The sequence below is a fragment of the Columba livia genome, chromosome 1 (assembly GCF_036013475.1).
Source record: "Columba livia isolate bColLiv1 breed racing homer chromosome 1, bColLiv1.pat.W.v2, whole genome shotgun sequence".
NCBI classification, from domain to species: Eukaryota; Metazoa; Chordata; class Aves; order Columbiformes; family Columbidae; genus Columba; species Columba livia.
Genome location: NC_088602.1, coordinates 180,486,911 through 180,506,354, shown reverse-complemented (window position 1 = coordinate 180,506,354; position 19,444 = coordinate 180,486,911).

The window sequence follows — 19,444 nt, the reverse complement described above, 5'->3', positions numbered from 1 at the left end:
TAAATAATCATTCTTTTCTGATACATTTATTTGAGGAAAAAAACCCAAAACATATGTTAAGGTGTCTTTTACTGATTCTGCAGCCTCATGGAGAATTTCTCCTGGTACATTTTACGTGTAAAATCACCTGAAGAAAAATTTTAATGAAAGTATTTCCGAAGAGCAAAAGGTGACTGATCTGGCAGTTTCAGGATCACTTTACACAAGCTAATTGTAGGCCGCAGCCCCAGGGAGCGCTGCCCTTTTTTGCCCAGGGGTCTGTCCCTGCCTTCCCCCTGCCTTGGCTGCCGTGGGGACAGAGCAGGGCATGGTGAGCTGAATCAGCTTGCCAGGCTGGCTGGAACCTCTCTGCTGGGTTTTCGTCAGAGTTCATTTTCTCTGCTCTGATCTGTGAGCTGGTTCAGCTCAGCCCACAGCTGTTTGATTGGAAGCAGCGGGAGCTTGTAACCAGAGGCGAGGAAGAGAAAGCTGGACCATTTTTTCTAGGCTGCAGCGAGTCAGGCTTCATTGCACACATCACAAGTCAGCAATATAAAAATAGGTAACCTGAGCAATAAGGTTGTACTGAAAATCACTCAGAAAAGAAATTACCCTAATGGCAAAAGGGACATGGATCTGACCTATGATCAAAAGACAGAAAAGCCACCAAACAGGAAACTCCCTGGGAAGCCAAAAGCTCTTTGTAGATTATCACTTATTTAATAGCAGACGTGTAAGTGGTACTTCACAGATTTGAGTCTTGGCACTTACAGTCTAAACATACATTGCAATACAGAGGCACAGAGACCAGCCTACTTAATGGGGTTGCAGCCCTGAAGGATCAGGCTCTACATTAAATAATTAAACATGGCGGTGGGAGAACTGACCCAGACAGTGACTAGACACATCTACATTAACTTACAAGAATAAAACTGTACGATCTCATAGCTTGCTGACATGAGAAGCTAAGGCCCTGCTTTCCCAGGGTTAATCCTGGCCCCACCTTTTCCCATTTTCTTGCCTCTGGCACTGTCTGACCCACGGGTGAGCCAGCTCAGCTCACTAAACGAGCTTTCTGCCAGCTCAGCCAGCGGATCCAACAAACTGTGGGGCCATGCGAGGCACTAACAAGAAAGCAGAAAGACTGGCAGAGTGGAAAGCATCCTTCTGGGGGCAGCCAGGCATCCGAGTGTCTCAGCTATAATTGGAACCCTCCCAAGAGAGCTCTGAAGTGCTGGGTATTTGCATTCGGTTTATAGCGCTAGTGACAGCAAACCTGTAGCTGGTTATTTTTCACTTTAAGAACTCATAGGGGCACAGGATAATTCAGGTTGGAAGGGATCTCAGGAGGTCTCTAGTTCAACCTTCAGCTCAAAGCAGGGTCAGCTTTCAAGTCAGATGGGGTTGCTCAGGGCTTTGTCTTTCCCTTGAAAACTCACTCTATTTGAGAAGTTCCACAGTTTATACAAAGTCTGTGATATTTTCCAGGGAAATTGCCTTTCCTCTGTCACCAAAAAAAAAAAATAAAAAAAATCTAGGTAGCTTTAGCAGAGAACAAAACTATAAAAAATTATAATTGTACTTCTCCTGTTTGGGCTGTTCAAACATAGGCAGAAGTCCACTCTGCAAGTGCCTCTGTGCAAACAGCGCACTGGCACACTCACAGCCTTCTCTGTCGGGAAGCACCGTTCCTTAGGTCCCATTCCTTAGGGTCTGCTGAAAGAGATATAGATGCCCACCCTGGGACCTGTGACTTACCCCTAAACATTTCAGTCTGAATGAGCTTCTCCTGCTTACACTGTTTAACCTGGAGTGATTTCCTTCTGACCTCAGAGGCGGACAGTGGGCTCAGCTGGTGGGGACCCGGGGACAGGAGTTTTTCTCAAGGAAGGGGCAGGTCACTGTGAACCAGCAGGAACCAGGATAACTTTTCACCTCAGCACAGCTGCATCTGGAAAAGGGCGTCTATCCATAGCCTGGGACACACATGAAACAGTTGTATTTTCTTATTTAAAATAAACACAAGACTTTTTGTGAAAAAGAAGGAAGCTGCTTAAGGAGAACATCTGTGGATAGCAAAGCCAGCTACCCAAAAGTTAGAAGATGCCAGCTGACTATATGACCTTGACTTGGTCCCCTCCACAAAGTGCATTATCAGTATCAGCACATATTGTCCCTCCATGGGATCTCTGTCTGGTTCAGTGCAGAATACAGATGAAAAAGAAGTAATAAGGGGATCTTAAACTTGACACTTTCTAATGTTCAAAAGCTTCACCTTGGACCTTATATGTCAGTTAATATTCCTCTAATGCAGAGGGTTACATGCAGTATGCATGATGTGCGTTGACACACCTGTATATACTTTGGACCACGTTCTTACCTGAAAGAGAAGTAAAAATGCCTTTAAAAAGACTGAAAAATAAAATGATTTATGATGAGACTTGATTTTATCTCCTTTTAAATTCATGTTAACTTTGGACTTGCAAGTTCATGTTAAACAGTTTATATAAGAAATAGGAAATCAGCTTATCATAGCAAATGTAAAACAAATATGACCGAGTTTGGATGTGACCACATGAACAGTCACATGGGGAGAAAATCCAGGCAGCTGCCCCCAAATAACCACTAATCCTCCCAAAGGCGAACAGACAAGAGAATAGCCTAAGGCCTCTAAGTGCCAGACGCTGTGCATTTCAGGAGAAGCAACACTGAGGAAGCTGGGATGAGGCACAGTAAGATGTCTTTAAAGATACTGGTTTTTAATTCAGATCAAGTATTTGTCAATTAAGAGCATTAACTGGGGACACAGTCATCCTAACTGGCATATGCATTCATCCATGGACATAGCCTGGAGGGGTGGTGATCAATTATTCAGCAAGGCATTTTATGCTGCCTTCACCTTTCATAGCACATCATCTGCTAGATTTTGATCAGCAGCAAATATCTGAACAGCAGCAAATGAGAAAACAGTTAATATTTGGTTGAAGCAGTGAGATTTTATTTTCCTCAGTCAAAACTCTCCTCAGCCACTGGGTTATGGAAGATGCACAAGTCCAGCTCCTTCTGTTCTCCAAAAAGAGCTGAGATGGTTGTTTCCCATTCTCCAAATATCCCATGTGCTTTAGCATTCAAACCCCCCAGAATTCTGCCTCTTCCATCAGGTTTATTGGCACCTCCTCCTCCTCCCCCAGATCTTTGCTGTTGGTCCAGCAGCATGTTGATAGAGAACAGCTCTGCTGTGTGCTTTTCCAGTTTTGAAGCTGCCCAAGACTGCAGTCAGAAATGTTGCACTGGCTAAAGATGATGGAGGTAAAGAGGTCACTGTCCCACATGCTCATCAGTTTCTCTCCATCCTCCCCATCTACCTTCAGCTCAGTTCTCTTGGGTCAGCCCAAAGTGAACTATCCCATCAAAAACTTATTCATTTGCTGTTGGATCAAGGGAACTGATTCACCCTGAAGTTGCATAATCCCTTCATGTGATGCAAGGAAGAGAACAGGGACATGTGTGGGAGTGGGGACATGAAGACAGAAAGACTGGCATCTTTGGTGGCAGCCCACAGTTGTACCAGATTAAGTACAGTGTGAACCACTCTCGAAGAAGAACATGTTGACTACGATCTCTCTACTGGAGAAAATACAATATTATAAGGTAACAGAAGCTACTTCCCACTTCCTTTGGCTTTTTTAGTTTGGCTTTCATTGGCTTGCCCCTCTCAGGAGTCAGAGTCACAGTTTATGCACTTCAGAAATGAGATACATGTAAAAAATCCTTCTAAGTAAGGTGTTGTTTGTTTGTTTGGGGTTTTTTTTCCCCTTAAACTATCACTAACACATGCCTGGATGAATCCATGCAGAACTCTTTCCATAGTCATTCTCTCACTTTCTAAGTTATTTTCACTTCCTGCACTCGCCTTTTAGGACCAGGTAGGGTCTACGTATTTTAATGTGTAGTAAATAACTTTTTGTGCCTCATATAGGAAAAACATACTAGACATCATTATAAAACAATCAAGATTGTTACTCTTATTCTTCTCCTGTGGGAGCTGCTCTGTGTTTCTGTTGCTCCAGGGCATCCATCTCTTAGAAGTGCATATTTAGTGTTTTTCTCCTTGTATTTTCTGTTGTCATGGGTAAGAAAGTACAGAGTAGGATATGTGGGTGAAACTGCAGTATCTCTTAATCTCTCTGGCTCTCTCCTAGGAGGTTAGAGATAAGACCAATGTGATTTGGGAGGCAGTATTTCAGTTGATCTTCCTGCGGGCAGTTATTCTACTTGCTTGTCTAGGAGCATTTGCTGAGCTGATTCTAAACTGAGGTCAATAATTAGAAAGGAAAATGTTTTCTACAATGAAGTTAAAAGGAAATGGTGATGCTGGGTAGCTCTGTAAGCAGAGAACTGTGCAGTTCTTACTTTTGAGTTAATAACCAGACTGAAACCTATACTCAAATAATCTGACCTATTAGCTACCTAAACTATGTTCTGGGTGGAACTAAACACGTAACTAAAAAAAGTGATTCATAAAAAAAATATCTTGGTCACAAAGGTGCTTCAGTATGCCTAGTTTTCTCCAAAAAACAGTCACCTAATTTCCAGTATCACTTAAGTCAAATCTATGTGATCATTGAAAACTGGCAAAGGATGGACAGCTAGGTTGGTTCTACATCCATCTATTGCCAAAACACTTTCTGATGGTAAAAAACAGCTCTGGGTTTCTTTGAGAGGTGTGAATATGTCTGCCATCACCTTAAAAATTGTTCAGTGGGAAAGGTTTTTGGAGTGAGAGAGAAAGCAAAACCAAAATGCTTAGAAGTAGTTTTCCAACCACCAAGGGATGGGGATGTGACATGGTCTTGATCAAAGCTTCTGAGGTGGGATAGAAGAGCAGGGAGCACCTCTAGTGCAGAAAGGTCAGTGTGGGATAATGAAGAAGACTGGATAGACCTGTTGGAAACCCTGCTGCTTGGCAGTGTGCCCAGAAAATAAGACATGCCAGGAAATGGAAGCAAAGCATCCGCAAAGGAGGTTGTCCCTCATTTTGTGCCCATTAGCCTGGGACCTTCTCAAGGATACCTGAGAACTAAGGAAGTCCTGTTTAACCACTGCCCCCCCATCACGGCTCTTACAATACTCCAGTCAGGGCAGATGGATGCCCGTCTTCAGAGGAGGGGAAGTGGTTCCTACAGAAGGGAGATTTGGGGCTGTACCACCAAACCCCCACTCTACTCAGGAACTGCATGCCCCTACCACACCAACTGCTGTCAAGCCCATTTGAGTACAAAGAACATATCTGCCAGCACTGGACTATATATTGGTATTATTAGACTTTTTATAGGCTCTCTGCAAAGCCTTGTTTAGATGCTCCACTGGTCCGAATTTTTCTTGATGCCTCTCCTTAAGCACGTACGAGGCAATGGCACCGTATTCCTTATCCCTGGTCATTCTGCCAGTGTCTGCTGCCCAGCAGCTCCTCTCAAGAGCCTCAGCAAGTTTCTTCCCAGATCCATGTCAGATCACAGTATATAAGACTGAAAAAAATGACATTGCTATGGCCTTTGATGGGCTCTACATGGGTGACGGTGCCACTGCTGGCTATTACGGCAATGGAAACCTCTGATGTAAGGCCATGTCCAAAGTAAAGGCTGTAGAGACCCAGGAAAAGGAAGGACAGAGCTGAGAATGGGTGCTTCGAAGAATCACCCATGCTCTTGACCAAACCAGTTGTAAGTGGGCAAACAACTGAGCAAGAAAAGACTTGAGTATAGATATGGAAGGTCCAGTGAAATCCTAGTGAGAAAAGAAAATATGTGGTTTACTGTAAGACCCATGAGCAAACACCCTTTTCAGGAACGCTTCACCTTTTGGTGTGACTTTATACCTGATCAGTATTTTGTATTATGTAGCTGAAATACTGTGTTCAGTTCCTTCCTAACAAGGAAGACATTGAGGTGCTGGAGAGAGTGCAGAGGAGGGCAACAGGGCTGGTGAAGTGTCTGGAGCACAAGTGTGATCAGGAGCAGCTGAGGGAACTGGGGCTGTTTATCCTGGAGAAAAGGAGGCTGAGGGGAGACCTTATCTCTGTCTACAACCACCTGAAAGGAGGTTGTAGCATGGAGGGTGTTGGTCTCTTCTCCCAAGTAGCAAGTGATAGGACAAGAGGAAATGGCCTCAAGTTGCACCAGGGAAGGCTCAGATTGGATATTAGGAAAAAATTCTTCACAGAAAGGGTTGTCAGGTGTCGGAACCAGCTGCCCAGGGAAGTGGTTGTGTCACCATCCCTGGAGGTGTTTAAAAGATGTGTAGACATGGTACTTAGGGACATGGTTTAGTAGTGGACTCAGGCAGTTAACAGTTGGACTTGATGATCTTAAAGGTCTTTTCCAACCCAAATGATTGTATGATACTACGAATATTTATTTAGGTGCAAGGCATTCAAAAGTCAGGTTTAGTGCTCTGTCAGGCTATGATCCACAGCCCTTCAGCCCATGGCGCTATCACATCTGTTTTATACAGGGCAGGAGCCAGGAATGGCAGGTGAATCCACAGCTCTACCTCACTAACCACCATCTGATTTTCTTTCCTGTATATTCTACAATAAACTGTAAAGTAGGATTGTGAAAGGGCGTTATTAAATACAGTCTGGCGATGAACAGCCTCCTCTTAAGCAGGGAACTGTGTGTCATGAAGCTTCTCCATTATGTCAGGGAAGAGAGGAGTGAAGGAGAGGTGATAATGACAGGGGCTGCCTCCAGGGAGGGAGGTGGAGAGCTCAGATTGTGGTGAAGGGAGAGAAGGAATACAGAGTACAGTCACGTGAATACGGTGGAAATAGATAAAGGTCAAGCAAAATAATTTATTAGAAGTGAAACAAAGCAGAACCACCGAAACCTTCAGAGCTATAAAAATGAGAAAAGGAGAAAAAGTATGAAAACATTCTCATCAAAATTTCTGAAATAGGCACATGTTAGCACACTCAGAGAGAGAAAAGAAAAACAGAGAGGCTTCGATCTTGTCTGTCTCTTTCTTTAATCTAGCCAGCAGTGTGCTCACGTTCCCACGCAACGTGACTATAATTATAAGCTGTGATCTATCAAAGCAAGACCTGGAAAATTTCATCTTATTGCCCTGCAAATGTACAGGGAAGGCTGCAAAATTGTTAAAACATTGACTCTTCTCATCTAACCACATTGTTATTTAGCACCATGATTCTATACCTAACGAAAGTGGCTGCATTTCCGGTGAGTAGGACTTGATAGTATCACACAATTAGATAAGAAATGTAATGAATATGACCAATACTTCACCCAGGTTTACTGTCTTTTGTTGTCTAAGGGAAATTGCTTGCAATTGCCTCCTCTTTAAAGGATGATCCCACACAAGGCTCTCTTTCCAATTAACAAAAAGTCTTGAAGTGTAAGAACCCATTTAAAGAGCTCTTTTTTTCAATTTTGTCACTTATTTGTGCTCAAGAGTCTGTTTGTCTTTCTTTCCCCCACATGCTGATAAACTCCATGCTGACAGTCTGAATGGGTTGAGCTCAAATGAGCCCTGAAAATTTGTATTTCAATTTTGGCATTTACTACATTGGCAACGGATGTCTCCCCCTACCACTTCACCAGAGCACCAGCCTCCTGCTGTAAAGGAGTATAAACTCAGACAAAGATAGAAGTGTCCTCGATCTAAGAACACTGAGGTATTTTATAAATGCGGTATTTGACCTTGTTAGTGATGGGAGGTTATTGATACCTAGAGAAGCATCACAGCTAGAGGCATAATGGAGCTTGTTGGGGGCTGTGGGAAATACAGTCTATGGCCCCAGGCTTCTACATAGCCTTGAAAGACAGAGGACAGTTATTAGCTTTGAAGATCTTATAATTTGCCTCCAAGGAAAAGAGAGTTTTGTTTTGCTAGACAGGGACTCTGAAGATGAAAAACAAAACCAAACCAAACGCAAACCCCACAAGAAACAGACCCCCTCCCCAAAACAAAAAAAAAATCCACCCCATCCAGCTTTAAAGGATCTCCCCCTGAAATGTTAAAGTGCCTGTGAACCAAACATTACCAGACCTACTATACTCTAGGAAAGACACAGAGAATTTACTGAAAGCTTAGATCAGCCAGGAAAAATATGGTCAGATGAGTGAAATAAGATGTAGGGGTTTCAGTCCCATTTTCATCCAGAAATATTTTACTAAAATATTCTGCCTTGGAGATGCACTTAGTTACTGATCATCTTGCCATTGCCCCATAGGACAAAGACACATAAATCTCAAGCACAGGTCAGCTCTGCTAGTGAAAACACTGTGACGAGCAGAGGGCAGAAGCCCACGCCAGGATGGAAGAACCATGGGGAGAAGCAAGGGCTGAGCAGAAGGTGCTTGCAGAGGTCATTGGAGGTAACCGATCAGCTCAGGAACAGCGAGGAAAGGAAGAGCTATTCTTATGCCCATTCAATATTCAGCAGTATCAGATGAAAAGCCAAGACAGCTGGTGTCCTACGTGATGCTAGTTATTCGCAAGTTTTACAAGCATATTTTCCATTCCACCATCCAAGCTTTTAAAGAGAGTATTGAATAGTATCGCATTCGTGACAGATCTCTGCAGAAGCCCACTCAGTACATCTCATCAGTTTGTCTGTGAATTACTGAGAGCAGTTTTCCCCCAAAAATTTCACTCAGGTTGCAGTAGTAGTATTTAGACTATGGTGTTACTATGTCACAATATCACAAATCTTAATGGAGTCAAGATAAACGACTTCTACAACCTCTCTTTTACATGTACAATCTGTAGCCTTGTACAGAAAGACATCAGATTAATTACAGTCCATATTGATTTTTACTTCTCATGCTTTTGCTCGATAATTTTGTTCCAGGACTTTTTTTTTTTAAACATGGATGTAAAATTCCTCAGCTCCCGGTTTTAAAAACCAGAATCTGAGCATATACTTGTAAATGCAAATTCTCAATGACAACTCTTAGAACTGCCTAGGGTCTCCAGGTACTCTGAGAGGCCCAGCCATTTTGACAACATCAAACTAATCTAAGTATTCCCTATCCCTATTTTACCCTGTTGCAGCTTTTATTCTGATAGATGGCTGCTAGCATTAGATTTGACTTTATTAGTAAGGGCTGATTCCACCCGGGCTGAAATGCCTCTGCTTTTCCAGCTGCTGCACTGAGGACTTCTCCCTGTTGAAGGGGGGATCAACCTGCTCCCTGGTTTTACCCCTCCTATGAGCATACTCCTCTTTTCTTGTTATTCCTAAACCACTCATTACTTTCTTGTTTGATTGGCTGATTTTTTGATTTTGCCTCTGCATCCTTGTGCTAATATTATAACACTTAGCAAACTGACTTAGGTTCCCTTTTTCTTCTCCTGTTTTAAGAGTGGTGAAGAGTTCATGGTTTAGTTAAGTTGGGCTCTTATTTCTCGTTTTATTCCACTTTGGGGTAGTTTGCAATAATGCATTTATCACAGCTCCTTTAAGGAATTCCTTTTTTTTTTTTTATTTTTGACTACTTCCCATGAGCTCTGAGTTTTCATCTCTTACTGCTTCAGTTCTGTTGTGACATCTTTGAAAATTAATGAGATCAATAGTACTTTTACAAGTGAAACTTGACCTACTACCTCTGGATGAGAAAAATAGGTTGGGAAACCAGTAAGAGTGAACGATGAGTCATGAGGGATTTCTCCTTAGCAAGGCGGCTGGTTTACTTCATATGACTGTCCCGTATCTTAACAAACTATTCATATCATGTAAGTGATAGCAGCCCACTGAGGCTCCTCTGAGTCTCTCGGTTCCCTCCTGTGATTCTCTGAGTTGAAATGCTGTTTCCCTAAACCAGTATTCAGATGTAGTGATACTAGTAAGAAATAGAAACATTTCGGAACAGCCCGAGTATGGAACTATGGAAATACGAATCAAAATAGGAAATAACCATCTGCTGGTTTGCTTATTTTATTAAAAGGGACAGACAACTAACTTTTATTTCTAAGTGAATAAACATATAATAAATTAACTGAATAAGCTTAAGACAGTATATTTGAAATAATACAAAAATATTACAGAGATTCCCCACCACACTGTTTTCTATTTCAGAATACATGATTCTAAAGGGGATGTTTTCTGCCAAACATCAGCAGATTTCCACAGTGAACTCTTAAACCACTGAAAAGGAGGGGGAAAAGAAAAAAGAAAAAAAATAACAGAACAGCTAATAAACTTTTTGAGCAAGTAACAGCAACAAATACTGCCTATCGTAATACTGTGGCACAAAATACATCTTTTAAAACCAGTTATCAACGAATAATGCACTTATCTCTCAGACTGGAGGCATGTATGAAACTCATACTTGAGTATTCTCCAAAGGAATATGTCTAGACATTTGAAATACAGTTTGTTGGCTTCTCTCATCAGCTGAAGCCTAAGTATGATACATCTGTCATCAAACATGGCAGCAAACATTAGCCTGTGTGATTTATTGCTCGTCTTGCTATAATTCAGTTAATGATGACCATATATATTTTATTCATCTCAGTGAATTCAATTTAACTCATTCATATTATGTCAAGGAACTGTAACAATTATATCTCAAGAAGAGAGAGAAACAGAGGAAAGTTTCCAGGCAGCAAATTTTGGAATTAATTTCTTGTTCCTTATTGATTATTAATACAAGTAATTTTAGAACAAACCATAGGATGAATTTTTATTGTTAGTTGCTCACTTCAGCTTGCTAGGGTTATGTCCATTTTTAGACATTTTAATTTTTTCTGATTAATTAAAAGTAAAAACTAGATGGGCTATCCCCTCATATTATTAGCAGTTTACTTAAGGAAAAAGAACCTGAATGAGTAAAGTGTCCTTCAGTTGTAAACCTAAGTCCTTATTTAGGTATTAAATTAAGTCAATGATAAGGAAAATGGAAAATCAATTGGACAGAATAACTAAATGAATGGCATAGCTGGAAAGCAATATTTATTGAAGTGCTGAAGTGGGTCCAGAGAAGAGCAACAAGACTGGTGAAGGGACTTGAGCACAACACCTATGGGGAGAGGCTGAGGGAGCTGGGGTTGTTTAGTCTAGAGAAGAGGAGGCTTAGAGGCGACCTCATCACTCTCTATAACTACCTGAAGGGAAGTTATAGCCAGGTGGGGATTGGTCTCTTCTCCCAGGCAGTTAGCAACAGGACAAGGGGGCATGGGCTTAAACTCTGCCAGGGGAAATTTAGGCTGGATATTAGAAAGAAATTCTTTACAGAGAGAGTGATCAGGCATTGGAATGGCCTGCCCAGGGAGGTGGTGGACTCGCCGTCCCTGGAGGTTTTTAAACTGAGATTGGACATAGCACTTCCAGTGAGTAGGACTTGATCTAGTAAATGGACTGGAATTGGACCAAGGGTTGGACTTGATGATCTCCGAGGTCTTTTCCAACCCAGTCGATTCTGTGATTCTGTGACTTTAAAAAAGCATAATGCAGGGAAAGTATAGTTAAAATGAGACACCCTGAAGCTGGTCTGCAGCTTGTATATCAACACATGAAAACCACAGAACAGAAATCTCTCCATCTGAGTCAGAAATCCAGGGAGGAAACCTTCATCATAAGCAGAACAAACACCGAGTTATGAATGAGGAAAAAACCCTCAGCATAACTCATATCAGTGGTGAAGTGAATAGAGAGAGAAGGACTTTATCGTCCAGACAGTTGGAAAAACTGGAGAAAGCTCTGAACAATAACGATCCCATGGGGATGGACAAGAGAGCAGGGAAGTGAGTTTAAGAGACACTGGTTTTCAGAAGCAGCATCATTAGGTCTTAGAAGTTGTTTATTGGCTAAAGAGCCCTCAAACAATAACTGGTGATAAAAGGGATAGATTGGGAAGTCACTCATGGCTTTTTTTTAAAAAAAAAATAGCCGACTCGCATCCACCTTTGCCACATTGCTGTGAAGTTTAGCATGTGAGAAAATCAGAAAACTGAGTTCAGAGCTGAATGTGAAAAACAAACTTTCACTGCGATATACAAAATCACTCATCTTCTATTACAACCTTCTTGAAATAGAGGAGAATTAATGTTACAGATGAGTGTGTTGGGTTTTAGTTGACCTTTTTGCTCCCTTTTGCCCCTTATTCTGACGCTGGTGCCTGCTTTACCAATGTTCTCATTCTCACCTGACATTTTTCCCCACCTCTCAAGCCCCCTTCCTCTCCTCCTAAGCACAGTACATCCTCCCAGTTTCCACAAAGCCACTGTGCTGTCTGCATTCAAGCCTCTCATGTCAGAACCTATTTAAATATAACACCTACGTAAAAAACAGTTTACAATAAATAGTTCTACTAACAGACAGGTGTCATTGTTCCCCAGGAGAAGCTGGTTAAAGCATGAAGATAACTTAACGTGAAGATGTAGCAAGTCCCATTTGCACTAACATAATCCATGCAGTGCTTTTGTTGTACTTCCAAAACAGTCCCACGACTGAAATTAAATATTTGAAGTTAGAATTTACACCTATGTACTTCAGAAAGCCACATTCCTCATAAATTCTGATCTAAAGCACTGCCAAGAGCGGAATCTGTAGAAAGAAATGTGGAAGTATTTAGCATAATTGATATACAGTCATTTGGCCTACCCATTTCTCTGCCCTTCCTGTCTCCTTCCTTCCTCCTCTGGCTCCCAGCTTCTTGAAGCAGTGAAGCTGCATCCAGAGAACATTGTTGTAATATTTTTTGGCTGGATCAAAAGGAGCATGGCCAGCAGGTCGAGGGAGGAGATTCTGCCCCTCTACTCCACTCTGGTGAGACCCCACCTGGAGTCCTGCATCCAGCTCTGGAGCCCTCGGTACGGGAGAAACACAGACCTGCTGGAGAGGGGCCAGAGGAGGCCACAAAAATGATCAGAGGGCTGAAACAGCTCTGCTGTGAGGACAGGCTGAGATGGTTGGGGTCGTTCAGCCTGGAGAGGAGAAGGCTCCAGGGAGGCCTTATTGTGGCCTTTCAGTGCTTAAAAGGGGCCTGCAAGAAAGATGAGGACAGACCTTTTAGCAGGGCCTGTTATGACATGACAAGGGGTGATGGTTTTAAACTAAAAGAGGGGAGACTGAGGCTAGACATGAGGAAGAAATTTCCTACAATAAGGGTGGCAAAACACTGGCACAGGTTGCCCAAAGGTGGTAGATGCCCCATCCCTGGAGACATTCAAGGCCAGGCTGGATGGGGCTCTGAGCAACCCGATCTAGTTGCAGATGTCCCTGCTCATTGCAGGGGGGTTGGACTAGATGACCTTTGAAGGTCCCTTCCAACACAAGCTATTCTATGATTCAATGATTCTATGATTTACTGATTGCCCTGTCCTCAAAGGAGCAGAGTAATCTGCGTGTAGTCCTCCGACCACACTCAGATCAAGGGAGCTCAGTGCCTTCCCATCAACCAGTTTGCCATTCCAGAGGTTCCAGTGATGATGGCACTCATACAAAATCCTAAGGAAGAGCACCATTCCAAATCCGCAGTAAGTTGGCAGGACTCATAACAACATATTGTAGCTTGTACTCTTTAATATTTAGCAGGCATACAACGTGTGTGCAATATAGTATAAAATCCACCAGCCTAGCACAAATAACAGAAGAATGAAAAAAAGGTGAAAGTTATGCAAAGACTACTTTGTCCTGAACTCAAGTACTCCATCATGGGCTTGACCTAAATTGTGCGGCAAACGGAGAGGATTCTGGACATTCTCCAACAGCTTCAGCTAAATTAAATATGAACATGAATAATGCCCTGGGGCCCTGCATTCTCTGGGATGCCACAGGCATGGGACTTGCAGAGAATCCACCCTTGTTGCAGAACTGTGTTCCAGATTTTAATTAACTGAGTTTCCTCTGTTAAGCTTTTCCTGTGAAAGCCTCCCACAGAAAAAAAAACACTTCTTAAAAATGTTCTACTGCAGCAGACTAAAATAAATCTAGCTGTTGATTTTTAAAAAACTTTCTTTGAAAGAACATAATTTCAAGGACTACAATCACTTATTCCAGATACATGGTTCATGAACTCAAAACCATCATGTCCAAGTACTGCATGTTCTCATCTTCCCTAACTGCCATATGCTACTAAGTCATTTCATTTTATATGCACCCTCATGGCTCCAGGCTTCATGGGCAGATGGCTCTTTGCCACCTCATCAAATTTGCACATCAAGGACATCCCAAGTGAGGTCCTTTGTAGAAGTGTATCATCCTTTAGTTCCTTTTCTTTCCTTGAATATTTGCACATAAGTACAAACTCATATGACCAAAAGGTTCATAATTTTCAAATAAAAGACACTCATCCTTCAATTAAGCACAACATAGTACAAGCAGTTCTATCTCATTCACTCTAAAAATACAATTCAGTGCCTTAGAACTTCACAGCATACCCACACAGTCCTTAATATCCCTTTTGGTTTTATTTTGCATCTCTTGTTCCATAGCCACATTTGACAGAATGTGTTTATGTCCTCCGCCACCACATACACAATTATAACAATCATAGAATCGTTTTGGTTGGAAGAGACCCTCAAGATCATCAAGCCCGATCATAACCTAACTCTGGCACTAAACCATGTCCCTAAGAGCCTCATCTATATGTCTTTTACACCCCTTCAGGGACGATGACTCCACCATTTCCCTGGGCAGCCTGTTCCAATGCCTGACAACCCTTTCCATGAAGAATTTTTTCCTAATATCCAATCTGAGCCTTCCCTGGTGCAACTTGAGGCCATTTCCTCTTGTCCTATCACTTGCTACTTGGGAGAAGAGACCAACACCCTCCATGCTACAACCTCCTCTCAGGTAGTTGTAGACAGAGATAAGGTCTCCCCTCAGCCTCCTTTTCTCCAGGCTGAACAGCCCCAGTTCCCTCAGCTGCTCCTCATCAGACTTGCGCTCCAGACACCTCATCAGCCTCGTTGTCCTTCTCTGAACTCCAGCACCTCAAATGTCTTTCTTGTAGCGAGGGGCCCAAAACTGAACACAGGACTCGAGGTGAGGCCTTGCCAGTGCCGAGTACAGTGGCACGATCACTTCTCTAGTCCTGCTGGCCACACTATTCTTGATGCACACCAGGATGCTGTTGCCCTTTTTGGCCACCTGGGCACACTGCTGGCTCCTGTTCAGCTGGCTGTCAATCAATACTCCCAGATCCTATTCCACCAGGCAGCTTTCCAGCCACTCTTCTCTGAGCCTGTAGCGCTGCCTGGGGTTGTTGTGACCCAAGTGCAGGACCCAGCACTTGGCCTTCTTGAACCTCATACAGCTGGCTTCAGCCCAACGATCCAGCTGGTCCAGATCCCTCTGTATAGCCTTCCTACCCTCCAGCAGATCAGCACTCCCACCCAACTTGGTGTTGTCTGCAAACTGAGTGAGGGTGCACTCAACCCCCTCATCCAGATTACTGACAAATACATTAAACAGAACTGTCTCCAATACTGAGCCCTGGGGAACAACACTCGTGACTGGCCGCCAGCTGAATTTGGCTCTGTTCACCACAACTCTTTGGGCTCAGCCCTCCAGCCAGTTCTTTATCCATCACAGAGTACTCCCATCCAGGCAATGAGCTGCCAGCTTCTCCAGGAGAATGCTGTGGGATACAGTGTCAAAGGCTTTACTGAAGTCTAAGTACAGCATCCATAGCCTTGCCCTTATCCACTAAGCGGGTCACCTTGTTGTAGAAGGAGATGAGGTTGGTCAAACAGGGCCTGGCTTTTATAAACCCATGCTGACTGTGCCTGATTGCATGGTTGTCCTGTATGTGCCCTGTGATGGCACTCAAGATGATCTATTCCATGAAATGCATCTTTACTCCTGCAACCAAGTAACAGTTTTTGCTGTACTGCACCAAGCTTGATGCACTAAATTTGGATGCCTTCTAATTTTCTTTAACTGCATATTGATAAAACTGAATTTTCATGGATCAGCTCATCTTAACAGGGGCTTCTGGCTGTTGCCTTTGATGGACTCACAATCTCAGAGCTGCATTTCATTCTCTGGAGCATCCTAATAATCAGATAGTAAAGTTCTCGTATTAGTAACTGTGGTATTTCTTCAAGCGACTGTGACCTACATTGCCTTACTGGGTTGGTTAGATTTTTCACACACACTTTTATCACATCTTACTGCCACAGTTTCTGTAACTCTTTACTTGCTGCATTACCTATCACATCCATTAAATACTTTTATAAGCACACATCTCATCTGTCTGAATGCCCAGCAGGGTCAGGGTCAGTCTGGTGCTGACAGAACCTTATTTCACAAACCTGCACAGTTCTTCAACTCAAAATATATTGCTTTCTCTTACACAGAGAATCTCCTCAGCTTATCCCTTCTAGGATACTTTTTACAGGCGCCAGGACAGATACAAGAAACAATGTCATCTACGTTGTGAGTGACTAAGCCCTTCACTTGACACCTTTTTCTCTAAAGAAGGAACAGTGTAGTAATTTTTAATATTGCCGTCAACAGCTACAGAAAAAAGCTCACCCTGTTAAGATCCGTAAGATAAACAAAGCTGTTTAGTATGAAAATTTTAAGGACACCTAAAAGCAGTTTTGTAATCTATACTAAAAAGAAGCAATCAGCTATCCAATGCCATTTATTTTAAGATAACACATCTAGAAGGGTTATTTGAAATATTTTTATAGAAAAGCCATGGTGCAATTGTGACGGTATATAATATACTGACACTGCAGATGCCAAATAGAATAGAAAGCAGAAACAAAGAGGTCTCTATACTAGTTATTTCTAAACGTTCATAGTCACACTGAATAGATCCCATTTTTAAATATAATGTTTTACATCTAGCTTTTCTAAGCAGTTTGATATTTTGTGCCTCAGAAGACTGCAGCCAAAACAGCATGCATAGCTCACCTTTGCATGCTACAGTAAGTCACCTCTGCAGATTAAAAAAGAGCTATCCCAGAGAACACGGTGACCCAGAAGCCAAAGATAAAGTGTTTACAATTTGTTCCAGACATCACCTATTTAGCTGCACATAGTTCTTTATATTTACATCCCTTGTCTATTGCTCTGCTGAGAGTAGTAACCTGAATACGCCAAGAACATAGTAGTAGCCCGCTAAACATGGACTAAATTACTCTGGTGTCTCGTAGCTGCAATGGTTTAACAAGTGCTGCACAGGCACAGTATAATACAATTTATAACCAGTTAAGCTATTCATCCCTATCCCCTGTCCACACCTGCTTTTTCCCCAAAGACAGATAGAAGTCATCTTCTGGTGGCTGTTGAGACACTACTCAGCTGTTTCCAGAAGCAAGAGGTCCCATGACCCAGAAAACATAATTTTGACAATTTTCAGGCTCTTTTGAAAATACAAAAGACAAAATCTAATAATTGAATGTTTGCAGAAAGATCTAAGGTTTTGATATTATTTTTTAAAAAATAAAAATCTGTCTACCACTTAATGTCATTTTCACTATAATCAGAGATACCTTATATATACTCTGAAACTAGCATTCAACTCACTAGTCTAAGCTAGGCCCCCAAAGTACTACAAAAACCCTCAAACCAACACAAAAACCCCACCCACAAACCCCTGTGGTTTTTGTAAGAATAACAGGAAGGTGTTCCACAAGGCATTTTATTTTTCTCTCATTTGATAATATGGCTACGCAGCCTCATCTGTCTGACCTGGAGCTCCGCAGCCACCAAAGCTGTTTTCTGCATCCTGAGCTGGTGCTTGAAGATTCCAAACTCTGACAAAAACACCACTTCCTCATTCATGTTTTGAAAACAAATTGCACCCTGTTGGTCTGATCTAAATTAGGAGCCTAGTTAAGACCCTGCCTAGCTTCTCAGCACTGATCGGGCTCAGATGGAAGTCTGAAGCCATGATGCTTGGAGTATGTGAGGTTGGGCATGAACAGGAGCAAATCCCTCAGTGTTCAGAAATCAAAAAGGGACTTAGTTGACAAATTTTGGCCTTTTTTTCAGAATGAAGCAGATGCATCAGGAATTGCTGCAGACAACAATTTTGCATTTTAAGCAAGCAGAACAGGTACTCATACTATCTAACGTAATGGTTACCTAATGCTAGTATTCTGAATTTCTCACTCAGAGATGATTTGTTATCTTGCCAACAAAGAATGGAATCTTAAAATTATTTAGGAGACTAAAGTGCAAAACGCTTACTCCTCTGAAGTCCCTCTAGGTCCTGTTTTAGGCGTTAGGTGCTTTCTTCTTCACCCTGACTCGAAGCCAAATCCTATAAACTCTTCTAATCAATAGAAGTTCAAATAGAGTTAAGAAAACTGTTAAAGGAAGATGATTTAAGGCAAGGAATTCTATACGCCAATTCTGCACAGAAACAGGCTCATTTTTATCTGTTTCTTTCCTAATGTCACCTGTGTCAAGTGACTTTATGCTTGGAACAAAAGGACACGGTGGAACACCGCTGGGTCAGGGGTAATAGTCTGAACTGAGTTAGTGCTTCATGCTGACAAAAGCAAATCCTACGAGGAAACTGGTGAGGCAGAAGCAGCAGAGTAGAAAGATATATCGACATGCTCCAGCTACTGGAACTTTCGAAAAAGTGCTCTATTAGGTCAGAACAAAGGTCAGTTTTGTTTTTATTCTTTCTGACAAGACAGCAGTAGCAAATATGAAACAGAAAAGCAGGTAAGGATAAAACATTCCTAGACTATTAATATTCCTGTGTATTTTACAGCTAAAGGTAGTCAGTAATTTAGGGTATTTCTGAGTGGAGACTGCATTTAATCTAACATCTTTTAATAACTATCACAGTTCTCATATAAATCTAATCTTTTTGATTCTATGAATCTGAAAAAAGTCTCATAGCAGTGAGTTCCACTACTACATTACACAGTGTAATGAGATAAAAGCTTGAAACTTGCTGCCTGATCACTTCATTGAAATCTTAATTTTTATAAGCTATTAAACATTCCGAAATCACAGTCATGGACAATGCCAAACAGGTCCTCTGTCACATTTTAGTTTTCTATCCTTTTTAAAAAACAGCATTGAACATGGTATTGGAGAAGATGATAAACCAAATTTTAAGTAGTGCCATAATATTTTTGTTTGTTTGTTTCGCTCTCCTTTTCTTTTTCCTTTTTTTTTTTTTTAACTGCTATTGAGCCCTAACCCAGCATTTGCAAAGATGCATTCTGGCAGCAAGATTTTCTTCCATGAAAGCTGCTTTTTAAGCACGCATGAAACTCTGTACCCTTTGAATTTTGCCAGCAGGTTTAGATGCCTGAGAAGATAGATAGGACTGTGATCTACGTTAGATACAAGTATATTTAGAAACCTATGCGTAACCATAATTAGCACGTTATACACCCAAAGTGCAGTCAGAAGAAACAGTGCAGTATAAGGCCTTACCACAGCAAGAGACTTTCAATATCAAATTAGAGCATATTAAAACATAGACACATTCCCATTTTGAAAACATATAGCCATTCT